The 13,705-nt window shown below is 37.6% G+C and overlaps 1 protein-coding gene across 5 annotated transcripts in view; it reads right to left on the bottom strand.

Annotated features, from left to right (window-relative positions):
* The window catches only part of cadm3 (cell adhesion molecule 3), a 78,330-nt gene that overhangs the window by 41,421 nt on the left and 23,204 nt on the right, over window positions 1-13,705 (bottom strand). The window lies entirely within an intron of this gene.

The following is a 13,705-nucleotide window of genomic DNA, read 5'->3' as shown; positions in this document are numbered from 1 at the left end:
TCAGGTATCGGTTTTGTAATATCGGATTCGCCGATTTACGGCGCCATCTTGTGGCCGTTTTGAGATTTCCGCCATTGCAGCCCGGGCGTCTGAGGAGATCAGTCAACAACAACTCAGTGCACAGGTAAAGTATATGTTCTACTTGGTTTGCTTTAATTAATCAACTTTATTTAACATAACAGACATGCACAAATGAGATCTGAGACATACATTCCTGATATAACTTAGTTAATTTATGCAGCTTGTTTCTAAACAATTGAGACGAACTCATTGAGTCACGTAGTGTAATTCGTCATGTCCTGCCCCAATAAAGACGTAACTTTACATGAATGAAATAAAACAGACATGAATGAGTGCATGTTGAAAATAAAAGTGCTGAATTTAATTCTCAATCTGTTGTATTTGCTCACCATTAGTCTAGAAGAAAAAGTTCGTTCATATTGCTTAGCAACTGACGGATGATCAGGAGGCTTAAGCACGGCCACTGAATGAAACTTTTGACAAGATTATCTTTTTTAAACACCCTAGATTATTTTATCATTTACTACATAACAATTATTTCGCTAATACACATATAATATAGCCTACCGCTTTGTGGAAATTAATTATTTATTATCTCCATGCGCGATCGCGGTTGATTAGTCAAACAGCACTTTGTCAGTTGGCATTTCATGATTTAACGTTAGATTAAATTTAGATCATAAAATGCCAACTGACAAGTGCTGTTTAACTTTATATAGTCTCGGGAAAAAAAGTTCGTTCATATTGCTCAGCACCTGAATGGGTTGATGATCAGGAAGCCTCAAGCACGGCCACTGCATGACATTTTTGACAAGATTATCTCGTTTAAACACCCTAGATTATATAATCATTTGATTTACTACATAACCATTATTTAGTTAATACAAATCTAAATAAATGCAGCTCTGTGGAAATTATTTATTATCTCCACACGCCATCGCGGTTGAGTAGCCCAATTTATAGTTTTGTGTAAATGCATAGATAAGTTACAGCACTTTGTCAGAAAGCATTTCATGATCTAGACCGACAAAACATAATAATTAATAACACTAGTTGGAAAATGCAATGATGTATGCTGTTTTGTTTGTTACTTTCCTGACAATGTTATATATTCCAGCTAATATTATTCAGTGAATTAAATTAAAATTACCCAGTGAATTATTCCTCACTCTTAAACCTATAAATGGCACATAAACCTTCTAAAACTGTTTAAAATAAATTACATTTCTGCAAAGGTGATATAACTCCCCTGTCATTTATTTTCTCCATTTTAAAACATTAGACTTTTAACATTTATTTTGAATAAATATCGGTTCTGCATATCGGTTATCAGGTACATAAACATGCAAATAATCGGTATCGGTATCGGTTATAAAAAATCAATATCGGTCGATCACTAAACGATACTACCCACCTCTGATACACAGTACATCACAGTTTGTTGTGTATGGGGCTGCATAGCTGCAGACCAGTCAGGGTGCCCATGCTGACCCCTGTCCACTGCCGAAAGCGCCAACAGTGAGCATGTGAGCATCAGAACTGGACCACAGAGCAATGGAAGAAGGTAGCCTGGTCTGATGAATCACATTTTCTTTTACATCACATGGATGAACCTGGGGAACACATGGCACCAGGATGCACTATGGGAAGAAGGCAAGCCGGCGGAGGCAGTGTGATGCTTTGGGCAATGTTCTGCTGGGAAACCTTGGATCCTGCCATCCATGTGGATGTTACTTTGACACGTACCACCTACCTAAGCTTTGTTGCAGGCACCCTTTCATGGAAACAGTTTCAGCAGGATAATGCACCCTGCCACAAAGCAAAAATGGTTCAGGAATGGTTTGAAGAGCACAACAATGATTTTAAGGTGTTGACTTGGCCTCCAAATTCCCCAGATCTCAATCGAGCATCTGTGGGATGTGCTGAACAAACAAGTCCGATCCATGGAGGCCCCACCCCGCAACTTACAGGACTTAAAGGATCTGCTGCTAACATCTTGGTGCCAGATACCACAGCACACCTTCAGGGGTCTAGTGGAGTCCATGCCTCAATGGGACAAGAGCTGTTTTGGCAGAAAAAGGGGGACCAACACAATATTAGGAAGGTGGTCATAATGTTATGCCTGATCGGTGTATGTTACTGCAGGGTTCTATGCTGTTCTTTCTTTTGAACTTTCTATTCATCAAATAATCCTGAAAATAAAGTACCACAGCACAACTGTTTTCCATATTAATAATAATAAGAAATGTTTCTTGAGCACCAAATCAGCAAATTAGAATGATTTATGAACGAAGATTAGAGTAAAGGCTGCTGAGAATTCAGCTTTGCCATAACAGTAATAAATTATATTTTAAAATATTTTTAGTTGTAGTTCATATACTCAAGTAAACACTTGTGTAAAGCATATGCAGTACATTAGTAGGTCATTCGGAGGGTTTGTCGACATGACCCTTTCCAACCCCCCACTCAATGCCAGCTGTTGCCCTATAACTGCCCCACCCCAAACACGCACAAACACACACACACACATGCTTTTCTGCCCGATAACTGCCCCCCTGGGTGTATACGCCCTTTTCCTTATGTCATTCGCTCTTTTTTCATCCTTCTCTCTTCTTTTTCCATTTTCACACAATTTGTGATTCAATTTAAAAAGAAGTTCCATATAAATATGAAATGTAATTTCATGTCAAAACAAACAGTTCTGACAACCACATTTCAAGTGAACAGATTTAATAGTAATGATGTTGGAACTATTGTTACAGTGTCATCATTTTTATACTGAGCACACACACAAACACATACACAGATTGTTCCTTGCTTGCTTGAGGAACACGATGAAATTAAAAGTGCTTATTAAGATACTAGAAATTATCCTAGTAGAAAATATGATCCAATGTAAATATTTACATAAATACTCACTGTTAGAGAACATAAAAATCATTCAAACACTCTACAGCAGACAAAGTCTACATTAAATGACTGCAAAACAAAATTTTTGTAAGATTTATTCTTTCAATCTCTTTTCTTTCTCTTTCCCGCTCTTTTTCACAGTTGTTGATGGTTATGCTGCCCTCCTCTCTCCCTGCCTGTCAAACATTGTTAGTGCACTGTCTCACCCCCCAGAGAGAGAGACTGAGCAGGGGGCAAGAAGGGACAGAATGACCCAGAGACAGAGAGAGAGAGAGAGAGAGAGAGAATGGCTATGTCTCAAAACCCGGTGAGCTGATTCTATAGGTCTATGGTGCCCTAGGTAACATACTCACTATGTTCTATTCAATCGTTTGAACTTGCCTATGATGGCACAAAGTGCTGTCTAGGAAGGCAGCTCAATAGATTTGCTTCAAGTGTTTGAACACGACTATGACGCCCAAAAGTGCAAACATGCATTCGATGCCCAAAAATGCTGCTTACACTGAAAAACAATTGTAGTTTTTACTTTGAAATGATTTTCACTTATAAATTGCTAGTAAATAATTAACAAAATAACAAAGAAACGACAAGCCACATATTGAATTAAATATGAAATTTAAAAATAGAAAGGCTGAAATAGTATTTTCTTGTAAAATGTACTCCAATTATCTGTTTTACATAAATATTTGAAAACTAATTTTTACAGTGAAGATAGGCAACTCAATAGGTTTGTTTTGAACAATTACTTGTGCATTCAATGCCCATAAATGCTGTCTTTGTAGACAAAATGCAATAAACACATAATCTTGCTTTAGGAGGCGGATGGAAGTAGGAAGTAGAAGTAGAATAGCTGGATGGAAACATGGTACTTATGATACCCAAAAGTGCTGTCTGCATTCAAACATTCTATGATTCTTTTTTATTGTCTAGACTTTCAATGGATGGGCAAAAAAGAAATAATATAAAAACATGTATATGACAGTATATGCAGCATTTTTTCCCCAGTGGTATCGAAAATGGTATCGAATATCAATACTTTTCAAGGTATCGTTTCAAAGTTTCAAAGAAATTCCAGTATTGTGACAACACTAATGTCTACATAACATTTAGACATGCTTATACTAGTATAATGCCCAAAAATGCAATCTAGGGTAGGTAGCTCACTATGCTTTCATATTTATAGGTTCAGTTTAAACATTCAAACACACTTATGATGCCCAAAAGTGCTGTCTAGGTAGGCAGCTCACTAAGTTACTGTCAAACATTCAGACAAGCCTATGATGCTCAACATTTGGACACGCCTATGATTCCCAAAAACGCTGTCTAGGCAGCTCACTGGCTTTTGAGATGCAGCCAATGAAAAAGAGCACTTAGTGCTTTGGCAGGTATCGAGCGAATTGCAGCCAATAAAGCACTTTGAGAAATAAGAGGTCAATTACAAGGAGGTGGAGATATGAGATCTCTTTATCAAGCAGACAGACACACGGTGACCTCAGCCACCACAACGCCACCAAAAACATACTCGCACGACTAACAACCACAGCAGTATAGACTCAACTTCGAGCACTTTCTCGCTCACTATCGGTTCATCTCTCACTCTCATACACACATACATACACCAACAGACGCCAGGAGCCTCGGAGAGCCTTGTGATGGATAGAAGCAAAGAGAGGAGAGAACAGGGTCCTGAGGGAGAAAGAGAGATATAGAGACAGATAGAGGGAGTGACAGTGAGAGGTGAAAGAAGAAGGAAGGGGGGAAAAGAAGATAAACCATAAATTAAATCATTTTAGAACAAAGGAGAAAGGTTGCTACGCAACCAGACGGGGAGGTTACCAGGGGCAACCGCTATGACCTGAAGCTTGACCCTCAAGACAAAGCAACCTCACCCCACATACACGAAAAAATCCGTTTTCTGTTTATTTGTTTTGCTTCCCTTAGTTTTAAGGAAAAGACAGTACTGAGGAAAGAGAATAAAACAGCACATCAAAATTAAAAAAGCATCAGTGGGAGATGGTAATGTATATATGCTGTGTGTATTAATGTGTGTGTTTACTTAGCTATACTTCAGGGGCAAAATTACCCACAGAAGCTAGCTAAACCTGACACAACCTCCCTATGGGGATGTCCTCAAAGGTGAGAATAAATAATAAATAATGTTTGTTATACTTTAAAATGTAAAAACATTTCTTTAAGGGTAGGCGGGCTTCAAAATGAACACTGGCCAAGTGCCAAATGTTAGTAAAAACTGGCTTTGGCGGAAAAAAAACAAAAAAAAAACGCATATAAAACATCTACTTGATAAGACTGCTGCATATCCTGATAACCTTTTACTTAAAGGGGTCATATAATGGCACTTTTACAAGATGTAAAATAAGTCTCTGATGTCCCCAGAGTGTGTATGTGAAGTTTTAGCTCAAAATACCGCACAGATAATTTTTATAGCATGTTAAATTTGTCACTTTTTGAGGGTGAGCAAAAATGCTCCATTTTTGTGTGTGTCCCTTTAAATGCAAATGAGCTGCTGCTCTCAAGAAGAGGGTGGAGTTTCAAGAGCTCTTGTTAGCAGCGCCGATTACCTCACGAAGACTCACTGAAAATGTCAGAAACTGTTCAGTCTTTTATGTTCAAACCGGAGTCGGACAATGATGGAGAGACTCAAGAAGAAGTGACAACATGTAGAATGCAACAGGACGTTTCTGAATGGTTAGTTGATTAGTTTATGTAGCTGGAGTTAAGTATCTTAAAGTCATTGATTAGCATATTCTGTCATGATAATCAATAAATCGCTCATGTGGGAACTGTTGTAAGATACTACAGAGCCAGAGAATATATGATGCATGAAGATAGAACAGGTATAGTTTATTTTAATTACGGTTATAAATTATGTTGTCATCTTGCTTTTATGACATGCTTTTACATTTGTGTTACATACTGCATTGCAATAACATGGCCTCACCTCTTTGTTGTGTGTTCTCGGGGGCAGGGTTTATGTAAATTTTAGGGTTAGTGATGTCACCAACCACTCGTTGTAGTCCCATCATGATCAACCACCCCTTTAAAAAAGGTGAATATATATATATATATATATTTAAATGAATAAATAAAAATAATATAATAATATTTATATAATTATTATTTTATTATTATTATTATTATTATATTTTTAGATATATTTAATTAAAAAATAATAGTGTATATATACATTTATACTGTACATACTAAAGCTTCTATGACAAAGTGGCTCATCCATACACACAGTATTTATAACGTAATACTATTTTGAGTCTTTTGTTTTTAACTCTGTTACATAACACAAAGCTGTTTCTTTACTGATGCCAGACTTGAATAATCTGATCTTTAAGTTTGAGCCTATTAAGTTACAAAAAAACAATATAATAAAATTAGATGAAGTACCTTTCATTTTTAAAGCATTTAAGTCACTAGCTTATTAAAAACAGACATTACTGCATTGTTATGTAACATAAAAAACCTTTTGTAATTGAATTTCCAGCAAAACAACTAGATTGTGATATATACCATTACTGTAAAATTACTCATGTGATATAAGATTGCATGCCGCCTACACCAATCAGTATTAAAAACAACAGAAGTCTAGAGTATGTTCTCATTTATCTTGATAATTGTGTGTGTGTGTGTGTGTGTGTGTGTGTGTGTGTGTGTGTGTGTGTGTGTGTGTGTGTGTGTGCGTGTGTGTGCTGATGACAGAAAAGTTGGAAGATGAGAAGTAACATCAATATACTCTCTCTCTCTCTTTTTTCAGTTATTTTGTTCTGTGAGAACTGAAGTATGATGGGAATTATTTCGGACGGCAGCACAAAGACTCCCTCTGCTCTCAACCGAACACACACACACAATAGACCACAGCAGCATTCACTGTAAGCAGCCCCTCTCTCATAATTACCACACACACATACACTTCACATACAGAAAAGACTCAAATGTAGGGTGCACAACAACACACACTGGCCCATGCCACATAACAGCACACTTGCTCAAACACAAACTGCATTATTAGATAGTATTTTCCTCATATTCATTCATAAATGATAGCATTTACATACACATAGACACACATACACACACACACACATACTGTATATATAGAACAGGAACCTACACTCAAGCTAGTATTAAATATTGAGTGCGCAGCATTGTGAAGACCACACTTCACTGTGATCAGACTTTAAATGGAGAGATACACTTCTCTCCTCAGCAACACTCCTCTCTCTCTCTCTCTCTCTCTCTCTCTCTCTCTCTCTCTCTCTCTTATCCCCTTCTTTTCAAACAGCTCTCTACTGTTTCTCCCCTTCAGTTCTTCACTTTAGTCTTTTATGCACTGTGCATGCAACTCAGCCTCTCTTGCTCTCTCTTTCCCTCAGTTCTGTCACTATACATCCTTTCTTCTCCATGATCTCCCTCCCATTTCTCTCCTTCATTCTTTCTCTCTTTCATTCCCCAGAGTCTGACAGCAGGAGACTATTACACTCACAGACGGAATCTCTCTCCTCCAATTTCTCTCTGTCTGTCTGCCGTCTTCCCTCTCTCTCACTCGTTCTCCCTCCTGTGCATTCGCTGTCCTATTCCCTCCCACTCATTCTGCTCCATCCCTCCTTCTTTTTCGCTATGTCTTTTCCTGAGTGGATGTAATTGGTATCTATAGGACACTCCCTGAGAGCGAAAGAGAGAACTGACATACACTGCAGAATGAAAAACAGACAGCACAATACACCAGAGCAAACACACCATGCAAGACCAACACAACAGATCAGAGCCATCAACAACACAACTCAACGAAGCAAACAGACACAGCGCAAATGACCAGAGCAAACAAGTACAAAACAATACATGCGAGCAACAAACAACACATCAGAGCAAACAAACATATAAAAAACAAAAGCAAAACACAGCGAGCAAGAACGTCACAACAGATTAGATGTCTGAGCAACATAACAGTGCAAATAAACACCCTGAAGGAGACTTGGAGCGCTCAGTGGTTACTCTTTTTGAAAAATGTATTTATTGGGATAAACCTCTTCAAGGGGTTCCAGCATATCACAGTCTTTACATACCAACAAAAAATACACTGGTGATCAAAAGTTTGAAATAATTATGATTTCATAATTATGCTCACCAAGGCTGCATTTACTTAATGAAAAATACAGTAAAACGGTAATATTGCAAAAATTATTACAATTTGAAATAACTGTTTAATATTTTAAAATGTTTTGAAATATAACTTATTCCTATGATGGCAAAGCTGAATTTTCAGCATCGTTATTCCAGTCTTCTGTGTCACATGATCCATCAGAAAGCATTCAAATAAATGGTGTTCCTGAACTTTCTGTTTACCAAAAAAATCATTAAAAAATAAATAAATAGGGTAAGTGTACCTATTAAGCCCACTAAAATCTAAGTTTTAAAACAATTTGTTAAAATGCAAGATTAATCTCTCATTTGAAAATGCATTCATTATCTGACATTTTAGAATATAAAAATTAGATATTTTATGAATAAAGTCAGAAGTTTGGGATGGGTGGGTGTGTGGGATGGGTAGGTGTTAGTGGCTGGGGGTCCAGGCCAGTGGTCTGGAGACTTAGGTCGGCTTGACTCTGGAGTTGTAGCAGGAGTCAAGCTGCAAGTTTAATTATAACTCGTTATAATTAATTACAAATATATGGATCCGTTAATCGAATTAACTTGATGTAGCTGAATTCATATTACAATCAATTAATCTGTTCGTCCAGCAAACACTATCAACTCTCAGAAAGGATATTTTTTGTGGCCACAGAAAAATAACACTTTCCTAGCATGTAAAAATTGTTAAATTGACGTTTATTTATAAGCAGGGACCAGAATCAAAACGGGTGAAATGTACACAAAAGTTTTATTTAACTAAATCACAAACACATAACTAATCTAAACAAACACATACACACACACATCACGCACACATGGGAAATGGAAAAGTGAAAGTGAATGAAACTGTAACAACAGTGAAATGAAGCTATGAAAAGAGTCATTTAACCACCTGAAAGAACCATCACTTTCTTACTTCAAAGCACCATTGTTAACAAAGGGTTCACAACTTATACTAAACTGCTTTTTACTTAGTTAATTATATGATATGGAATGAGCGTCCAGATATGCAGCCTCAGGAGAATGTCTTCGGTCATAGTTCAGTCCAATGGTGCTGAAGTTGCAATTGATTTCTTCAGTGCTTAATGAAGAAATGATGATGAACTTGCGGTGTTAGTTTGACACTGTTATGGTCAAAGAAGTTACAATAGTTGTAACTTGAGGTGTGCCGGCCCACGACCTTGTGGTCAGACGGTGTGTTTCCAAACAGCAGCCAGGAGAAGAAGCAAGAGAGAGGGGGAGGAACTGTGCATATGCTCTTTAATTTCCACAAAGGTCACACCTCTCGAGTTTGACTTGACCAATGAGAAAGGTGCAATTTTCAAGCGGGAAAAGTTCCTCTGTTTGGAAGCCGACTCATTTGCCTATGAGAACCTATGCATTGCTCCTTTGTCCAGACACTACAAAATTAACATTTGAGATGCTGTGCAATGAAATTAGTCCGCTAGTTAGTCCTATCACATCCTCTGTTGAAGCTGAGTTTTTTGTTGGATGTTGAGGTTGATTTATTCTGTAAAATTGTTAGTTTATGCGCATGTCTTCTTATCGGATAAAATTGAGCGCATGATTTTTTATGCACATTTTTAGAATTTCTGTGCATCTTGGCATTTCCATCTGCTATTTTTTATGGCATATCCCAAAATTTGCATAAAAATAGTTGGATGGAAATAGGTGGATGTCTTGGCAAAACAACTGATATATTAAAGAGGTCTGATGAAGGCAAATAAACATGATGACACAAAAGCAAATAAGAAAAAACAGCATAAAACAACAAAAGGCAGCACAGCAGTTCAAACCTGCAGCTCAAACCACAAGATATGAGTAATATTTCAGCACAATATGAGAGCAGTGTGCAACACAACAAAAAGAGAATAAATAAACAACTTTTAAGGCCTTGTGAACTTTCCAAGAATGGGACTTGCAAAACAAGATAAAACTCCAGAAGAAACATTTTGAATTAGTCTGTCCAGTGCCCAATACTGCAGTAAAAGCCAAGAGAAATCGATTCATGCAAACCTGGGAGACGTTATTCAATGTCCAAAACAGAACACAGCAATCAAGAGTGGAATACCACAAAAACAGACCTGAACAATCTACTGTGGAGCACCACAAATTAGACCTGAGAAAAGTGCTGTGGAGCAAAGTGAGCAATCTGCTACAGAGTCAGGCCACGCCAATCTACTGAAGCACACCACAAATTGGGACTAAAGAATATTGGACAGCTAGATATTATTAAAGAGAGAGAGAGAGAGAACAATTTAGTGGTTTAATGTCAAGAGCTCTGAATTAATGTTGTCACGATACCAAAATTTCAGCAGTCAGTATGAATTATGAACTATTTTAATAGTTTTTTTTAACAATTTGATAATAAAAACATTAAATAGATGAAATTAGCTTCAAATACTGTTTAATTGAAGGGTTATGAATTGATAAATCAAACTTTCCTTTATCTTTAGACATATGAGAGGTCATTTACTAAAAGGTGAACGTCATTTCACCAAGTCCAACATGTTTCTGGTCTGGATCAACATTTCAATCAACCAATTAGATTTGAGGGACAAGTTTACAGTTTATGTCAAGTTTTGGCTTCCAACCAGGGTTGGGTGCCTCTACATCAGTGTTTGTCACCTATCATTTGCCTCTGTTTTTAGGGAAAAGTTATGGGTTATGGCTTAGATTTAGCGGTAGTGTTAGGGCTAGGACTACATTTTCAGAAAGGAATGTTGCTCCAGGATCAATGTGTGGACACAGCAACATGTCTTACTTGGCCAATCACGGTGACCGTACTATAAGAATATCCTGTAAATTTTCGAACTTCTTGTTAGTCCAAAAACAGATTTTATTAAAACCAAGCTCCTAAAACGATCTCAGATTTTGTCTCAGTAAGACGTCATAGTGCATAGTGCAACGAAAGACCACCTCTGCAGAAGAAGACCAACACCTACTTCTACAGCATTGTCTCTTTAGCCCCACCCACCGATTCGTTCATGCCATGTAGTAGTAAATACGAGAGACGCAAACACAGGATTACTCGAGCAATTAAAACATAGAGATGCTTTTACGAGACGGTTTGCAGTGCCAAGTTGTGTAAAAACAGAATTATCAATTGTTTGAAAATTCAGTTGCCTTCCATGTGATCCTAACATTAGGAAAGTGTGGATAAACTATTTTTTACATAGTACAGATCACATTAGTTAGTCTTTACAATTGAAAGTATAGTTTACTTATTTTGTAACACATTTTTTTACCCAGAATTCAATTCAAATGTAAAATAGCCATTTTATTTTTCAAGATATTGCCACTCACAGAATTAAACATGTGCATAAAGATGGCAATAATAAAATGCAATAAGGCAAGAAACAATATTGTACTGTTTAAAAATGTATTGTTGCATAACATGCACTGTTGCATATATTCTTTTAAAAATATAATTTCAGTGTACTTCTATGATATTCTTAGTATAGTGTGCTTGGCCATCATGAATATGCATGTGTGCATTTCTGTGGGCATGCGTTACAAGTTCTGGATATGAAATAATCACAACAGCATAAGATGATCTGTGTCTTTACTGCTGGTGTTCAATAAACTTCAAGAATAAATGCGGACTGAACTAAAGTGTGGGTGGAGGTCTCTTCAAAACACCTTCCTTAGAGAGTATTGAGTCCAAAAGTATTAAATTAAACCCTGAAACTATAAAACTTTCCATCTAAATTACACATTGACCATGAAGACAGAATGCACAGAGCTTTTCCATTTCAAGATGCACCATTAAAAAATAACGTTATTATCAGGTTTCGCATAACAAAAGAAATGAACACTTCAATCATGACTAGGTTTACATTAATCCAGCAATTCTGTTTAGAATCATTGTTATAATTAATCCCCTGATCGGGTTTAATATAATAAAAATATGAATCCCATGATGATGTTAAGCAGAATATTATAAATTAATCCCCTGATCTGGTTTAGAGTAATGAGAGGTACACTTGACTGAGCAAAATGAAAAGCAGTGGAGACAAAATGTGAGTGTCATAGTTACTGAGACGTGCAGAGACCTGAAGAGGAGAGATGTTAGGAATTACATTTACACTGACATGAGAGACAGAATGAAGACATATCATGTTCAGTGATAAATTCTACATTTTAATGATTAGTTTAAGCCATATCCATATAGATAAAGAGAAAAGAAAATATACAAATCAGAGAAAGGGGGGGGGGGGGGTGGAGACATTCTCTAAACAGCTACAGTTGGAAAACGTTTAGCTTATGTTCTGTAGGTCGGAAGAAGCAGTCGGATAACTCTTTGTGCATTTGACTCATTTTTCCATCCAACAGCGCTGCTGCGTCTTATTCAATATGGCTTGACTGCTAGCCTCGTTCAAGGTGAAGTTTGAAATTAATCCCAGGAAAAGACTTTACAATTAAACCCTGGTAAAGAGCTTAGCTTGTCATGTTATCTTGACGACAATAATGAGCACAAGTCCCTCCCCATGACAGATATGAGAGTAGCATTCTGCATTCTGAGTACTGCATATTTGCTTTTAAATAGTATATGAATAATGAAACAGTATAAATTATGCAATAAGATGAATAGATGAACACAGATGAATAAAGTTCCAACACAAAGTTTACTAATAATAATACAAACAGGTAGTGATCCAACCAGGCAGGAGTATTCATACACATAACTGTTAACATGACAGGGCAAACTCAAAGGGAACACACATGAATTTATGTACTAAAGATAATGAGGAGAACACAGCTGAACCAAACTAAATCAAGCATATAGCGTTAGTTCTGGCAGGTCACGTTAGTCCAATTACTCTCCTCCATCCCCAGCTCCTCCTTTGTCCAGCCCTTCTGATATTTCTTTTGATCAAACTCATTCCTCAATTATGTTGTTACATTAATTATTGTCATTAAGGAAATTAATGATATTGCAATACTTGGTTCTGTTCTGTTTCCCCTAAGGGGGGTTATTGCTGCTCTCCCTGCTCTTATCCATGCTAGGCTGCATGGATGGGCAGGGAGTTTTTGCCCAGAATAGAACCACACTGCCAATCCAAACTGTATGCTAACTGCCAGTCATCTTTGATGATAGTGATCCTGACAGAACTAATAATTAAGAACTAATAATCAAGGTAAACATGACAACTGAATACTGGTGGGAACTTAGAAAAAAGGACAATATAAACTAGTGAATGCAAACTAAGAGTCTGTGAAACTAAAACTGAACATAACTGTGAAAGTACATCCCCTGCCGGGAAGGCCCAACCTCGAAATGTAACAGAGGAGGAGAAGAGGGAAGGACAGTGGAGGTGGACAATGCAGTGACGAAGGGATGATGACGGGAGGTCGGTGACTGAAGACTGATGACCTCTGAGTGATGACGATCCCCAGGCGCAGCCCCAGAGCCCAGCCCTGACGACAGCCCACTGCGGAGTCAAGTGAGGGAGGAGCCAAGGTGTTGTTGCGGCTGACGACATCTGGGGGATGACCGACGGAGATGAGGCAGATGGATCCAAGGGAGCAGACAGAGAACCAATGTTACGGAGCGACATCGCTGACACTGGAGACCTAGGAGATGCCACGGCGATGAGCGTCTGAGGCGGAG

Source organism: Megalobrama amblycephala, linkage group LG17 (assembly GCF_018812025.1).
Source record: "Megalobrama amblycephala isolate DHTTF-2021 linkage group LG17, ASM1881202v1, whole genome shotgun sequence".
In the NCBI taxonomy this organism is placed as follows: domain Eukaryota; kingdom Metazoa; phylum Chordata; class Actinopteri; order Cypriniformes; family Xenocyprididae; genus Megalobrama; species Megalobrama amblycephala.
This window is presented reverse-complemented; position numbering and strand designations above follow the sequence as displayed.